Source organism: Arvicola amphibius, chromosome 6 (genome assembly GCF_903992535.2).
Source record: "Arvicola amphibius chromosome 6, mArvAmp1.2, whole genome shotgun sequence".
NCBI classification, from domain to species: domain Eukaryota; kingdom Metazoa; phylum Chordata; class Mammalia; order Rodentia; family Cricetidae; genus Arvicola; species Arvicola amphibius.
The window spans coordinates 99,950,480-99,961,404 of NC_052052.2; the positions used below are offsets into that span (position 1 = coordinate 99,950,480).

The 10,925-nt window shown below is 41.9% G+C and overlaps 1 pseudogene; it reads left to right on the forward strand.

The window, feature by feature from the left end:
* The first annotated feature begins 5,277 nt into the window (after nucleotides 1-5,277).
* Nucleotides 5,278-9,570, forward strand: LOC119816356 (annotated as a pseudogene).
* Nucleotides 9,571-10,925: the final 1,355 nt, after the last annotated feature.

Consider the following 10,925-nt stretch of genomic DNA (forward strand, 5'->3'; position numbering starts at 1 on the left):
TAGAGTTTGAAGTCAGGGATGGTAATGCCTCCAGAAGTTCCTTTATTGTATAAGGTTGTTTTGGCTATCCTGGGTTTCTTGTTCTTCCATATAAAGTTGATTATTGTCCTCTCAAGGTCTGTGAAGAATTTTGATGGGATCTTTAAGGGGATTGCATTAAATCTTTAGATTGCCTTTGGTAGTATTGCCATTTTTTACTATGTTGATCCTCCCAATCCAAGAGCAAGGGAGATCCTTCCATTTTCTGGTATCCTCTTCAGTTTCTTTCTTCAAAGACTTAAAGTTCTTATCAAATAGGTCTTTCACTTCCTTGGTTAAAGTTACCCCAAGATATTTTATGCTATTTGTGGCTATCGTGAAAGGTGATGCTTCTCTGATTTCTTTCTCTGCTTCCTTATCCTTTGTATATAGGATGGCAACTGATTTTTTGGATTTGATCTTGTATCCTACCACGTTACTGAAGGAGAAGGAGTTTATCAGCTGTAGGAGTTCTTTGGTGGAGTTTTTCGGGTCACTTATGTACACTATCATATCATCTGCAAATAACGAAAGTTTAACTTCTTCCTTTCCAATTTGAATCCCCATCATCCCCTTATGTTGTCTCATTGCTATTGCTAGAACTTCAAGCACTATATTGAAGAGATAAGAAGAGAGTGGACAGCCTTGTCTTGTTCCTGAATTTAGTGGGAGGGCCTTGAGTTTCTCTCCATTTAATTTGATGTTAGTTGTCAGCTTGCTGTAAAAAGCTTTTATTATATTTAGGAATGACCCCTGTATCCCTAATCTCTCCAAGACCTTTGTCAAATGCTTTTTCTGCATGTAATGAGATGATCATATGGTTTTTATCCTTCAGTTTATTTATATGATGGATTACATTGATAGATTTTTGTATGTTGAACCAGACCTGCATCTCTGGGATGAAGCCTACTTGATCATAGTGGATAATTTTTCTAATGTGTTCTTGGATTCTGTTTGCCAGTATTTTATTGAGAATTTTTGCATCCATGTTCATGAGTGAGATTGGCCTGTAATTCTCTTTCTTGGTTGAGTCTTTGTGTGGTTTAGGTATCAGGGTAATTGTAGCTTCATAAAAGGAATTTGGCAATGACTGTTCTGTTTCTATATTATAAAATACCTTAAGGAGTATAGGTATTAGGTCTTCTTAGAAGTTCTGGTAGAATTCTGCATTGAAACCATCTGGTCCTGGTCTTTTTTTGGTAGGGAGGTTTCTGATAACAGTTTCTAATTCTTCGTGACTAACAGGACTATTTAGATTGTTCACCTGGTCCTGGTTTAACTTTGGTATATGGTACTTATCTAAAAACGTGTCCATTTCTTTTACATTTTCCAATTTTGTGGCATACAGGCTTTTGTAGTAAGATCTAATGATTCTCTGAATTTCCTCTGTGTCTGTGGTTATGTCCCCCTTTTCATTTCTAATCTTATTTGTGTGTTCTCTCTCTGCCGTTTGATTAGTTTGGCTAGGGGTTTGTCAATCTTGTTGATTTTCTCCAAGAACCAGCTTTTTGTTTCATTGATTCTTTGGATTGTTTTCTGTGTTTCTATTTTGTTGATTTCTGCCCTCAGTTTGATAATTTCCAGTCTTCTACTCCTCCTAGGTGAGTCTGCTTCTTTCTTTTCTAGAGCTTTCAGGTGTGCTGTTAAGTCTCCAATGTGTGCTTTCTCTGTATTTTTTTTTAAAGTGGGCACTTAGTGCTATGAATTTTCCTCTTAGCACTGCTTTCATAGTGTCCCATAAGTTTGAGTATGTTGTGTCTTTATTTTCATTAAATACAAGAAAGACTTTAATTTCTTTCTTTATATCTTCCTTGACCCAGGTGTGGTTCAGTAGTTGACTGTTCAGTTTCCATGAGTTTGTAGGCTTTCTGGGGGTAGCATTGTTGTTGAATTCTAATTTTAATCCATGGTGATCCGATAAGATGCAGGTGGTTGCTAATATGTTTTTGTAACTGTGGAAGTTTGCTTTGTTACCGAGTATGTGGTCAATTTTTGAAAAGGTTCCATGAGCAGCAGAGAAGAAGGTATATTTTTTCCTGTTTGGGTGGAATGTTCTATAGATGTCTGTTAAGTCCATTTGGTTCATTACCTCTATTAAGTCTCTTAATTCTCTGTTAGGTTTCTGTCGGATTGACCTTTCCATGGGTGAAAAAGGAGTGTTGAAGTCTCCCACTATCAGTGTGTTTGGTTTGATTGCTGCCTTGAGTTCTAGTAATGTTTCTTTTACATAAGTGGGTGCTTTTGTATTAGGGGCATCGATATTCAGGATTGAGACTTCATTCTGATAGATTTTTCCTGTAATTAGTATAAAGTGACCCTTTCCATCTCTTCTGATTGATTTTAGTTTGAAGTCAACTTTGTTAGAGATTAGTATGGCCACACAGGCTTGTTTCTTAGATCCATTTGCTTGATAAACCTTTTCCCAACCCTTTACTCTGAGTAGATGTCTGTCTTTGTGGTTGAGGTGTGTTTCTTGTAAACAGCAGAATGTTGGATCCTGTTTTCGTATCCAATCTCTTAGCCTGTGCCTTTTTATAGGTGAATTGAGTCCATTGATATTAAGTGATATTAATGACCAGTGGATGTTAACTCCGGTTGTCATTTTTTATTTGGTAGTAGAGATTGTGTGTTTCCTTTCTTTGAGATGTGCTGGTGAAGGGTCGCTAGATGTCTGAGTTATTTTGGGCAATGCTGGACTCCTTTGTTTGTGAATTTCCTTCTATTACTTTCTGTAAGGCTGGATTTGTGGCTACATATTGTTTAAATTTGTTTTTATCCTGGAATATTTTGTTTTCTCCATTTATAGTGAATGAAAGTTTGGCTGGGTATAGTAATCTGGGCTTGCATCCATGGTCTCTTAGTTTCTGCAAAACATCTATCCAGGACCTTCTGGCTTTCATGGTTTCCATAGAGAAGTCAGGTGTTAGTCTGATAGGTTTACCTTTATATGTTACTTGACCTTTTTCCTTTGCAGCTCTTAATATTCTTTCCTTATTCTGTATGTTTTGTGTTTTGATTATAATATGGCGAGGAGATGATTTTTTTTGATCCAGTCTATTTGGTGTTCTGTAAGCTTCTTGAACCTTAATAGGAATATCTTTCTTTAGGTTTGGGAAGTTTTCTTCTATAATTTTATTAAATATATTTTCTGGACCATTGAGCTGTAATTCTTCTCCTTCCTCTAGGCCTATTATTCTTAGGTTTGGTTTTTTTATTGTGTCCCATATTTCCTGAATGTTTTGTGATGAGAATTTGTTGGATTTGCTGTTTTCTTTGATCAGTGCGTTTATTTTCTCTAAGGTATCTTCAGAATCTGAGATTCTTCTATCTCTTGTATTCTGTTGGTTATGCTTGTTTCTGTAGTCTCTGTTTGTTTACATAGATTTTCCATATCCAGCCGGCCCTCGGTTTGTGTTTTCTTCCTTGCCTCCATTTCAGTTTTCAAGTCTTGCACTGTTTCCATAATCTGTTTGATTGTTTTTTCTTGGTTTCCTAGGATGTCATTTACGGATTTACTCAATTCTTCAAACTTTTTGTTATTCTTCTCGTCCATTTCCTTAAGGGAGTTTTTCACCTCCTTTTAAGAGACTCTATTACTTTCATAAATTCAATTTTTTCTATTTCTTCTTGATTAGTGTGTTCAAGTCCTCCTGTTATAAGTTCGTTGGGTTCTGGTGCTTTCATGTTGTTTTTCAAATTGTTGGAGGAATTCTTGCATTGGCGCCTGCCCATAGTTCCTCTGAATAATCCCCTTTGGGTCTTCTTTTAGAAGTTCAATTCCCCCCCCCCCCAGTGACTTCAATTCACTCACCCCAATGAATGATGGATCCTCTGGCAAACTGTCAGGTCTCTTTGCAGGCCAAGCAGCTCGCTGACAAAGGGCCTACCTTGCTACAGGCAGGCTAATGAAGGAGGGAACCTCCCACCGGCCTGGGTACACTCAATTCCAGGTCCCAGGCTCCCAAACAGGCTGAGCTGTGGGATTTTGTGGCCCCAAAGACGGGAGGATGAAGCTGGGTAGGGGGTTCTGGGTGCAAGCTGGGAAGGGACAGGAAGAGAGAGGCAGTATCCGGGGAGAACAACCCCTGCAGGAAGAGCAGGAAGTGTGGGGGGGTGGTTGGGGAGTGTCGGTGGTCCCTCTCCAGGCAGCAGTTCAGGCACTAACTCACCCCAATGAATGATGGATCCTCTGGCACACAGTCAGGTCTCCTTGCAGGCCAAGCAGCTCGCTGACAAAGGGCCTACCTTGCTGCAGGCAGACTAATGAAACAGGGGACCTCCCACTGGCCTGTGTGCACTCAAATCCTGGTCCAGGAGCCCAAACAGGCTGGGCTGTGGGATTTTGTGGCCCCAAAGACGGGAAGATGAAGGGGGGAGGGGGAAGGTTCTGGGTGCAAGCTGAGAAGGGACAGAAAGAGAGAGGCAGTATCCGGGGAGCATAACCCCTGCAGGAAGAGCAGGAAGTATGTGTGTGGAGCAGGGGGGGGGGCAATTGGGGAATGTCTGTGGTCCCACTCCGGGCAGCTGCTGCGGTTCAGGCACTAACTCACCCCAATGAATGATGGATCCTCTGGCACACAGTCAGGTCTCCTTGCAGGCCAAGCAGCTCGCTGACAAAGGGCCTACCTTGCTGCAGGCAGACTAATGAAACAGGGGACCTCCCACTGGCCTGGGTGCACTCAATTCCCAGTCCAGGCACCCAAACAGGCTGGGCTGTGGGATTTTGTGGCACCAAAGCCAGGAGGATGAAGGGGGGGTGGTTCTGGGTGCAAGCTGGGAAGGGACAGGAAGCTAGCAAATACTTTCTAAAATACATTTAACACAAAACCTAGTTGGAAATCCCCCAACCACCACCACCCACTGCGACTTCATCTCCACTCACCACCCAGATTTCTAGAATCACAGAGGAAGGATCAAGGACTCCCAGGTGAGTTCCAAAGCCTGAGGAGACCTCTCTTAGCTTCCTGCAAACAACCTCGTGAAAAAGAAAAAAATTGTAGTGTGAGCCAGGAGCAGAGACATAATAATCTAGCAACACTTTCCAAGGAGGGGCAGCTCAGGTCCCTCCTCTGAGAGACTGGGCGGGTACAAGTCATAGTCCGGCTCCTCCCTCCAACTCCCGTGTCCAATTAGAGTCTCCCATGCAGAGTGCACAACCTATAGGAGAGGCTTGAGGCAGACAATTCTCTAAGAAAGTGGCCAAACCCTGAGGCCTGGGACCCAGAACTGGAAAGCCACAGCCTACTTTACCTCATCACTATGTCCCTGCAGGCAAGCCAGATCTGGGACAGCTTTGCAGGAGCAACTCTCCTAGAAGGAGCGCTCTGATGGGGCTAGAGGAGGCTTAACAGCTGTGGGGCAGGGCGGGGGCAAGTGGAGGGTTCAGGAGCGCCCAGCTGTGACCCTGCAGTCACTTCCCACACCTGCCTAAGTGTCTTGATATTTCACTGTAGACTGCACTGCGCCATCTGTTGACAAGGACCCAGGTTCCCCATAGCAACCCCTCGGGGCTCCAGGGATGGTTTAAGTTAACCAGACCTGAAAAATTGACAAGCTTCCCTCCTTCACCTCTCTCTTAACAACTCAGGGAAGCAGGTGACATCCACAGGGGGCTCAAGTCCCCTTGCTTTTGGGACCTCCAGAGGTTCTCATAGGCAAATGTTTTGTTGACTAGCATGGCTAGTTCCTCTATGAAGTAGAACCTACCATTTTATTGATAGAAGCAGAGAATAAATATGAATAAATTAAAAAGCAGGAGGGCCTTCACTTAGTAGACAGCCACATGGTAGCTTGCTTTCATATGTCTTTTTTCCATTTGTGTCTGATTATAGGAATGTGAACATTTACATTCGTGATTTGCTTCTCATGTAGTGGTTATATTAGGAACACTTCCTCACTATGTCACCTTCTAAAGATGCACATTGTTAATGCTTAACATGTTATATCATGAGTATAGCAAACTTCTTTAACTATTTCTTCAGGCAAGATGATATCACGTCTACCCCACAGACATATGGTTTGCATCTCCCTCTTAGACTGTGACATGTTAATCTCTCTCTCTCTCTCTCTCTCTCTCTCTCTCTGTATGTGTGTGTGTGTGTGTGTGTGTGTGTGTGTGTGTGTGTGTACACCTCAGTTATCGTATTATCTCAGAGTAGAGGAGAGGGCCAGGTGCCTTCTTCCAAACTTGGTTATGTGAGTTCAACCCTTGGCAACCATGTTGTTGACAGAGAACTGACTGTTGTAATTGTTCCCTAACCTGCACATCCATGCCATGGTCCCTGTGCATCCACACTCAAGCAACAGGAAACGTAGAATAAATAAAAGCAGAGGAGAGAGCTCATTGGATAAGCCATATAGGCAGCATTTACAGCAGCAGTAGGTAAGGATATATTCTTGTTGTTGTTTTGTTTTGTTTGAAAACATCCTGGCTGTCTTGAAACTTTCTAAGTAAGATACCTTACCTAGCTGTGGGTGGTGGTAGCATGGGCCTTTAATCCCAGCACTTGGGAGGCAGAGGCAGGTGCATCTAGCAAGTCAAGGCTATCCTGGTCTACAAATCGAGTTCCAGGATAGCCAGGATTGTTACACAGTAACCCTGTCTCCAACACCAAAACCAAAAAAGATGGAAGAAAAAGATTCTAGTTTTAAAACACATGCTTACTTGATATCAGCATCATTATGATCAAAGAATGCTTGAATTGTAGTCACTGCAGTTGTTTATACTTGAATAAAGTATTATAGATGAAATTTTGTGAAGACATATGCTTATTATTTCCATTTGAAATCCTCACGAATGTAATATTATAACAACAAATTACAATGCATTCTGGAGGATTGGGTTGTCCAAGCCGGGTGTAGCAGTACACACCTCTAAACCCAGCACTCAGGACTTGGAGACAGAAGGATCGAGAATCAACATCCATCCTTTGCTACACAGCAGATTCAAAGCTACACTGTGCTAATGAGGCCCTGTCTCAGAACAAAACACATACCAAAACAAACAGTAGTTCGAGCAGAAAAGAAAGTTGAAGGCAGGTGGGAAGTCCATGTAAGAAATAAAGGGGATTTGGCTTGTGTGATTCAGTTGGTAGGGCACTTAGTATGCAGGAAGTCCCTGGAGTCACTTGTCACCACTGAACAAACGGAAGGAGGGGGAACTTTTAAGCATGGATGTTCTGGGATATCCTGGGCAACACAGCTAACCTTAACACACACACACACACACACACACACACACAGGTCTATACTGTTAGTTTATTTGCACACTGAGAGAACGGGAGGTAAGGACTTGTTACAAAAACTATACACAGGACAACCTGTCTGGTACTAAAGATGTGGTTGTTTTATAACTTGTACCTGGGTCTGAAATTATTTCAAAATTTAAGATTGTAATAAAAGTAAACAATGTATTGAAAAGCCAACAGCTAGTAGCTGGTTAGCATATTCAAACCTCTCCTCTCTTCAAAATGGAAATGGAAGAAGATAGACATTATGTACCTCCTGGTGCTGTTTGTGGCTCACTAGTGGAAGGGACAGTGAGGGTGCATTCACTATTGTTGTGGAAGTGAAAACACAGATGGAATTCCTAATTCTGTTATAATCTCCCAATTGTAAATTAAAATATAGGTCTTTTGTTTATTTTATTTTTTATCTCAGGCTAGCCTCAACTTTTGGATGATCCTACTGCCTCAGCTTCTCTGATGCTAGGATTACAGGTGTTTGCTTCCACACCTGGTGGGACAGTCACCTTCCTCAGACACGTTTCCTTGCTAGACGAAGGCGCTAAAGCAGTGGACTGGGTGCTGTGTCTCTTCTGGGCGGGAGATGCAGCTCAGTGGTAAAGAGCTTGCCTGAGGCAATAGGTTTGATTCAAGACACCATAAAAAAATGGTGGGGCATCAGGGGAGGGGTGATGTTCATACTCAGAAGACACACATGCATAGAGGCATACACACACACACACATGCACACACACACACATGCACACTTGTGTGACTCAAATAACTATGGGATTTATCTTCCTAATGCAGTCATTCATCAAGGGAGACTTGCTCAAAGGGATTTACCAGGCTGATATGTAAGCTGACTGTTCAGTTCACTCTATACAGAAAGGGAAGGAAGGCAAACTGTGAGCCACCTTCACAGGCTGTCTTCAGAGGGGTGAGCTTTGAATGGAAGGATTCAGAGGCCCCAGGCCATTCTTTGAGATGGTTTCTGTGCCCGTGATGAGTATCATCCAAACCACAGGAAGGGTGGGAACAAGAGGACCTTGGAGCACACTCGTGAATGAATGGGAGAAGGCCATTGTTTGCAAGTGAGAGGAAGATCACAAGATCACACATTTAATAAGGATGCGGGACACTCACTTAGCCAAAATAGAGACACCTGCCACACAGAGCCCAGCTCCCAGGGCACAAAAACATAGGGAAGGTGGCATCCCTTTTATCCAGAATGCTTTGAAATTCACTGCCAATGGATAAGCATAAAGATATGTCCACTGTGATAATATTCTGATCCACCCACCAGAGATCTAACAATGGTCTGTGGTCTGGTTCTTGACATCAGTCAGGAGACAGTGGTGAATAGCTTTGCCTGCCCTTTATTGTGGATGTACAGGGGAAGATATTGATATCAATCAATCTACCCTTTATCCTCGACCCTGGTGAATTCTGTCTGAATGGCAAGGACTGCCTTTGCCAGCTCTTGTCTTCCCACTGGATATCTGTGCACCCTTACCCAGGAGTCATTGCAAGCACCAGCCTCTGAGGCAGGCTCCTCTGGATAAGTTTCCCTGTAGCCATCATCCAGTTCTGTGGTTACCATAATGGCTGCTAAGCAACTTTTCACTTTGTAAAGTGATTTGTCTTCAGAATTTGTTATAGAGGGAGGGAGGGAGGAGAGAAGAGAGGGGAAGAGAGAAAGAGATTGCAAAACAAATTTATCCTTGGGATAAGAAACATATGCCACTCAACCCAATGTGAGCTAAACAACTTTACTAGAAAACAGTTGACATGAGACTTACAATAAAATAAAATTAGATTTATGTGTATGTCTTGCTTGCGGCTGTGTATACACACCACATATGCACCTTTTGTGTGTTCTTGTTGTCTTTTGTCCTAGGCTAATTTTGACCAGGCCACGCAAGACGTGAGGAAGCTGAAAAGCTTACCGGAGGATGAAGAACTCAAGGAACTCTACGGGCTCTACACACAGTCCATCATCGGAGACATCAGCATTGGAGGTACCTGATGCTTGGTTTAGACAAATAGATGTACTTGTCTGCAGTGTCTGTAGAAGTGCACAGTGAAATTAACATTGCAACTCTCTCCTCCTCTTGGCAGCATGCCCAGTAATGTTAGATATGAAGGGCAAGGCCAAGTGGGAGTGTGGAGCCTCCAAGAAGGTTTTTTACTCTTAAAAAAGTAAAAACAAACCTTCTTACCTCCCCCCACATGAGTGAGGTAGATAATGTGAGGTAGACACTCTCTAGGGGTGTCGAAGGAAGATGTCATGAGTGCCTATATTTCTAAAGCAAGAGAGTTTCCATGAATTTGTAGGCTTTCTGGGGGTAGAATTGTCGTTGAATTCTAACTGTATTCCACGGTGATCCGATAAGACACAGTTGGTTACTACAATTGTTTTCTATCTGTGCATGTTTGTTTTGTTACTGATTATGTGATCAATTTTGAGAAGGTTCCATGAGATGCTGAGAAGAAGGTATATTCTTTTCTGTTTGGGTAGAATGTTCTATAGATGTCTGTTAAGTCCATTTGATTCATTACATCTGTTAGTTCTCTTCTTTCAATGTTAAGTTTCTGTCTGGTTGACCTGTCCATTGGTGAGAGAGGAATGTTGAAATCTCCTACTATTAGAGTGTGGGATTTGATGTGTGCTTTGAGTTCTAGTAATGTTTCTTTAACCTATGTGGTTGCTTTTATATTAGGGACATAGATATTCAGGATTGAGACTTCATCCTGATGAATTGTTACTGTTATGAGTATAAGGTGTTCTTCTCCATCTCTTCTGATTGATTTTAGTTTGAAGTCAATTTTGTTAGATATTTGTATAGCTACATCTGCTTGTTACTTAGGTCCATTTGACTGGAAAACCATTTTCCAACCCTTTACTCTGAGGTAGTGTCTGTCTTTGAGATTGAGGTGTGTTTCTTGTAAACAGCAGAATGCTGGATCCTGTTTTCTTACCCTGTGCCTTTTTATAGGTGAATTGTGTCCATTAATATTAAGTGGTATTAATTACCAGAGGTTGTTAACTCCGGTTATTACTATTTCTTTTGGTGGTAGTGTTTGTGTGATTCCCTTCTTTGAGTTGTGCTGGTGGAGGGTTGTCAGATGTCTGTGTTATTATGGGTGTTGTTTCCCTCCTTGGGTTGTGGTTTCCCTTCTAGTACTTTCTGTAAGGCTAGGTTTGTGGCTATGTGTTATTTAAATCTGTTTTTGTCCTGGAATATCTTGTTTTCTCCACCAATGGTGAATGCAAGCTTTGCTGGGTATAGTAGTGTGGGTTTGCATCCATGGTCTCTTAGTGTCTGCAACACATCTATCCAACAACTTTTGGCTTTCATGGTTTCCATTGAGAAGTAAGGTGTAATTCTGATAGGTTTACCTATATATATTACTTGACCTTTTTCCATTGTAGCTCTTAATAGTCTTTCCTTATTTTGTATGTTTTGATTATTATATGACGAGGGAATGCTTTTTTTGATCCAGTCTATTATTTGGTGTTCTGTATGCTTCTTCTACTTTCATGGGAATATACTTCTTTAGGTTGGGAAAGTTTTCTTCTATACTTTTGTTGAATATATTTTCTGGGCCTTTGAACTGTAATTCTCCTTCTTCTACCCCTATGCTTCTTAGGTTTGGTCTTTTCATGGTGTCCCAGATTTT